Raw genomic sequence first — 6,483 nt, 5'->3', positions numbered from 1 at the left:
AGTTAGGTTGGAACAGTGGTTCTCAACTTGAGAAGACAGAAATGGACTCCTGACCAGCCTTCTCATCTGGGCAGTGATCACTTAGAGTCATCACTACTTGAAGGCATCACTTTTTACCCAAGACATTCAAACTTTGCAAAATCTATAATAATCACTGTACACATTTGTCATATTAAAGTGTACTTAATAAAAAAAACAACGAATTTTTAAACCTTTTGCAATTAGATAGTATTCATGCTTAATGTTTATCTGGATTGTGTGATTTGCTGTTTTGAGTTGAAAGATTTGAATGTAAAATCTAACTTTCAGTAATAACAACAAAGCAGTGCAAATTATACAAGTATCAACTATACAACAGAAACATTCTCAGATCAGTTCCTAAGAACAGAATAGTACTGCACAGTTATAATATGCCACACATGGACCTGAGAGTCCATGAGGCTGTAGAGGTTCAGGCTTCAAATCTGACCTGTGACAATTTCCGCATGTCTTCCCTTTCTTCACCTATCGAACTATCAAATAAAGTTGGAAAAACCCAACACAAAAGAAGAAAAAAAAGCAGTGTTATTCCAACAGTAATGGACATAAAACACAACTTAAGTGACAGATACAATGTAGCCATAACACAACACACTTCCAAATACACCTTTGGTCAGTAAAGAAAAGCATGCCAAGGTGTCAAAGGGAAGCTGGCCCTCCATCACAGGGATCACTTTGATGCAGATGCTGCCACAGTGGTGATGTGGACATCTGGAGTTGCTCTTCTGCAGAGACTGGGAATAAAGTGGAGAAGAGAGGTTTACCTATATTAAATTACACACCTGTAGCTGAGTTTTTGCAGGTTTTTATTTTTACTTGGGGTTTTTCGTGAGTCAGAGCCAGACAACAGCTATGAGGGGGTGCGTGTGTCCTCCACCCCCCTTGCTGGACCACCACCCCACCGTCCCTGACAGGTGGGGGCTGGAAAAAGAGCCGAAATATGTGGTCAGTAGCAGAAAGAAATCGTTCACTTGTGGCCATTAACAAACATTAAAAGACAAACGAAAAGTTGTGCATTGTCATGTTTCTTGTATTGAATATCATTGCCAAACATAACACCATACCTTTTGAAAGTGAGGAGTAATTTCCTGTGTCCTTGGTTGTAGCCCCCGTTGGGGCAGTGCTGGACCCTGCTCTCTGGGTCAGCGGTCCATCATAAATTCATGGCACCCGTTTTACTGCGTCATGCAGAACCACACAGACAAACAATGTTGCAGATTGTTTCTGCTGTATATGTAGGGTCCCCCCACGGCTTGTGTGTGTAGGCCACTGTGCCATGTTGCTGGCTCACTTCTAAAAGAGCCAGATCTGCCGTTGGACAAGTGATCAGCTGATGACTTCTCTACTCTACGCTGCAACGCGAGTCCCCTCTGAATCGAAGACTTGCTACACGAGGTCACGACCAGACGTGAAATTTCATCGCAGACTACGTCCCGTTCAAATTGTAAATGCCAAGCTTGCGTAGGAAATGGCGTAAGCCCGTCCTACGCTGGTTTTAGGTCGTACACAGTTTTAAATGACAGCCATGGTACGTGAGCTTAAAACTCCATGCAGTCATTCTAATCTCTAAATCATTCACACCTGTATCAAATTACTATAACACTAATAAAAATTGAACCATGGTGATTGGATGTGATAGCCTACAAGTAAATATTGGTTCAGAATTAGGTAATTTTACCGTATGAAAGTCCTCATGGCTCAAACAAATAAAATACCCAGTGTTTGTTAATATTCAAGTTTGTGGTACTACAATGTTGGGGCGCATGATGGAGCTCATTTGAAATCCTCACAGAAAATACTATCACAGCTCCCGGTAACTCAAAGCTTTACAAGAAGAAACCTGTCTGAGTCTTTGTCCTTGTGCAAAACCACAGGCCCTTTGCATGGAGTCTGGGTGGCCGCATTCGATGTACACTACCCTGAAATCACTAAGCTTTACTAGAACTTTTCATATTATCATTCTCAATGTTTATATTCACTCAGAAGCTCAGTGACAACGTGGGGTTTCTGCACGCACGCAGTCTCTTCTCCCAGCTCGGAGGGTGATACTATACTAGATATACTAGCTAGCTAACAATAGCTAATTAGCACCGTCCACACGTGGCTATGCCGTTAGCTCCACTCAGTAGAAATATAACAGTTTACTCTCCGTTTCAGCAGGGTTACATACTATTAAATCCCCTGGTTCTTAACTTTAATTAACCCTCTGAGCCCTAAGGCCATCATTCTTCAGGACAAACTGGGTTATGATGATGATGAGATTATACTTTTTTCATCCCTCAACGGGGAAATTTGTTATTACAGCAGCAGCATTCCTTCAATAACAGCAAAAAAAAAACAAGTAAGCCACAAGAAATACAGGCAAACAATAGACAATGATTATATGGCAGACTGAAAGTAAGCAAAATGGGTCAAAGGTATTTTAAAGTGCGGTTGCCATGATACAAAAAACAATATGCAGTGTAAGTGAGTTTAAAAGTTAATTGAATGTGTAATTAGAGTAATGAAGCAAGAGTCGGTACCATAATATAAATATATTAACCTTTGACCATAAATATTGAAAATTAAGTAGTTAATAAAATATAAAAACCGATATTTAAGATAAACAGAAGTGTGTGGTGTAGATGGGAGAAAAACAGGAACCGAAACCACAACATTATCAGGTAGAGCAGGTGTTTGTAGAACTATTGTAGTTATTAGAATATTTGGGTTGCAGTGAGTTAACTTGAATGTTAAAAATGGTTGTAGGAGCTCAAAGACAAATAAAATGGAACATGAATCTTCAGATATGTATTGCTATCACAGACAGAGCAGTACAACCTAAGCCATTTCCTTTCTAAAACACTTCTCATGTGTCTTGGGAGTCACACTGAAGAAATAATCATCATAACTTACACAAGAGACAATAAATAAATAATACATTTTTTCAAAGAAAGTCCAGAAGCTTTTGCCCTCATGACATTACTTATGCCAATAATCAAACACATGTCATATTTATGTTTTTACACCCACAGCAACGCTACACAAGCATTTGTGTTGTCTAAAACCGTTCTATATGCAAAAATAAACCTAACTCATAAAGCACATACTATTGATATTTCTTCAAAAAAGGCCCAAATATCGTACTCTAACATCTGACTATTTGACTAGGAGGATTTGGCCCTTTTCAGCCTCATACAAAGTGAGTGACGTTGTCTCCCATAAATGGGCATACCGCTTGACTACACTTCCGTATACAAAGAGGAGAGACACGGTTCACGGAGCGGTGGCATAAATGAGCGAAAAAGTTATGAATTATGGACATCAAGTGGATAAATCTTGGATGTAACGGTTTGGATTTAATGCTTAACCTTGAAAAAAGACACAAGTTCCAGGCTGGATAGAAAATCACCTGTAGAGGCTAGAAAGACCCCAAAGACATCTTCGTAACCGCTAACTCGTTAGCTTTTAGTTGCAACTTTTGGTAAGTCTTTCTTTTATGGTTATTAAATCATTAAACTATGAATCAGAGGGATTTAGGCTTGTGGGCGAGTCTCTTGGGTTCAAAGGGTTAACGTAATTGCTTGACCCTACTTCGAAAATACTTTTCAAAAACTTATTCCAAGCCAATCTTTGCAATTCTTGATTAAATCTTGTCTTGGCGGTCATAATTTACAAGACTTTCTCTTATAAACAGTATTTCAAAAACAAAATGAAAATGATAATACCAGAAATGTTACGGGACAGCATGAAGAAGGACCCAGACGCAGAGCAGCGGCAAAGGTACAGATGTTAATAAGTGCCACAGTTCTACAAAACACAGGAGCACGGAACAAGGAGTCCAAAAAAAATCCAAACGAGGGCTCGGGGAACAGGCAAAATCCAAACGGTAAAACAGGTCACAAGGAAAAAATCACAGGGGGTGGCTGGAGCTCCAACAGGTAGGCCAGGGACGACAGGGAACAAGTAGGCTGGAAGAAACACGGGCGACGGCATACGCAAACAAACTGGAATGATCCAACAAGAGGCAAAGGAAACACTGGGTAAAATACAGGAGGTATGAGGTAACAGGAACGGTGAGACATCAGGTGAACAACATTAGGGCGGGGCAGGCAATCAGACAAACAAAGTGAAGCCAGATAAGACAAGACAAGACCAGACAGGAAGCGACAACCAAATAAAACAGGGAACAGAACATACAGACGCTTACCGGGAACAGGAGACAGATCAGACACACGGGACCGGGGAAAAACACTGAGACATTACAGGGAGGCAAAAACGGAAAACAAACCAACAAAAACCCCAAACCACAACAAGAAAACTAATATCAGACTTATCAGATTGGTAGCTAGTTGCATTATTATACACATGTCCTGTCTAGCCTCTTAATAAAAACTTGAAAATCCACGCTTTCTTGCCTAAATGTTTTACCAAAATAAAAGTGTTACAACTCGCAAAACTTGGCTCCTAGGATGTGCCTGAGGTCATTGGGAAGTTAATACACTCAGTTTTTTGTTCCAAGTGTCAGTGTGATACTAGGCCTTACTAACACAGAGCTACAGAGGTTAGAATGGAGCTTTTCTATTTCCGTAGAAAGTAAAGCATCTGTAAAATGATTTGAAAAAACTACTGTCAACATATCAGATGGACTACACCAAACAAGTACCATATTTTCCAGTGGGGCTAGTAGCAGATTGTGGTGGAGGCTAGGAACAATTAGTGGGCTTCCCTTACAGATGTAGTGATAAAAGCACAGGGACACGATTTGCAGGACTATCGATTGCAGAGGGCCAGTGTTGGGTAAGTTGGTGCACCCCTGAACAGCTCTGGGGAGTATTCCATGATGTCTTTATGTTCTTTTCCCCCCCGCATGTTTCCTTGGATCCGGGAGGCTCCAAAATCCGGGTGTAGCTGTCACCGTGGTCCTGCTACATGTCCTGCGATGCCCTGTTACATCCTGCTACACTCTGCGTGCCCTGTAACGCCCCGCTGTGCCATGAGCTTCTATTTCTAGTCACTGTTCCATTATATTTCACTGTGAATGTTATTGCCACTGGTCATTGCACCCCCAACCTGCACTGTCCTACCAAAGCCCTGGGTCTGTCCCAGGTTTCTTCCTAAAAGGAGTTTTTCTCACCACTGTTGCACTGCAGCTTGCTCTGGTGGGAATTACTAGAATGGTTGTGTCCTTGTAAATTATACTGTAAATTATAGTGGTCCAGACTACTTATCTATAAAGTGTCTTGAGTAACTCTTATGAATTGATTCTATAACTAAAATTGAATTGAACACACCTTAGACTCTTAGTCTCTCCAAGGAACACAGCAAGGAAGATCACACAGCTCCTGTACATCCTCCTCAGTGCCTTAGCTTGAAATCAAGGTAAGACTGACTTGTTCAGATCCTAAACCAAACACCAATTCAATTCTTGCTCTATTTAAATATACATATATTTGCTTCAAAGAGGACATTGCTCCCCAATATATATACTTCATCTATTTTCTTCCTTGTAAAAAACATAGCCTTAGTCTTATCAGTAGAAAATCTAAACCCCCATTTCCTTCCCCAATCTCCACTAGGTTAGAGCTTCTGCACTTGTTATGCCTCGTCAAGTTTAAATTAAGTCACTTATGTTTAGTCTTGTTGTGCTCTTCCTCTTTACTTTGTTTTTACCTCCCTCTCGTTTCAGACCCTGACTCTTCCATTTGTGGGAATTTCCCCACACTGGGGATTGGTTTCACCTGTTTTCCCCTACCTTGTGTATAAATAGTCCGGGTCTCCCTTTGTCTTGTGCCAGTTTGTCTTGTCGGTCCATGTGATAGTGTCGTCAAGTGTTCTAGCCAGATCCTCATGTTACCAGGTTTTGGTTGTAGTTTTTTTGTGAAATTATTGATCCTCCAAGTTTCTTTGTTTAACCTTTTGCCAAGTAAATATTTTGTAAACTTTCTTCGGTTTTATGAGTCGTGCATGGAGTCCACAGTGTCGTGTCAAAGGTCGTTACACCGTATTCTGGTATCCTTTACATTTTCCCCTTTTCCTTAGGCTACCCTGAAATAGCAAACAGTCAGCAAATAGTAACTTTCCAATTCCTGTGAACATTAAAAAAACATCAATACCATTATGTGAACAGCAATGGACTATAACACACTATGTGTGTCCCATTTTCTACAGACATCTTCTAGATGATTCTGTCCCTATTTCCACCTGAATACTTATTATTTACCCAGTTAAACATATCATCTCCATTCCTAGCACATGCATCTAGATTAAAGGCCCTCTGGCATCCCATGTCAGTAGGCTTTTCGTCTAAGAATATATATATCTATATATATATATATAATATATATATATCTTATATATATATATATTATATAATAAGCAAGATGGCGCCAGTGTGTGCGGCGATTCGTCTGCTCAGTATTTTCTTTGCTGTTGTTTGTTTCTCTGTGTATGCCGCAGAGATGA

Source organism: Etheostoma spectabile, chromosome 15 (genome assembly GCF_008692095.1).
Source record: "Etheostoma spectabile isolate EspeVRDwgs_2016 chromosome 15, UIUC_Espe_1.0, whole genome shotgun sequence".
Taxonomy (NCBI): Eukaryota; Metazoa; Chordata; class Actinopteri; order Perciformes; family Percidae; genus Etheostoma; species Etheostoma spectabile.
Note: the sequence above shows the minus strand (reverse complement) of the source record.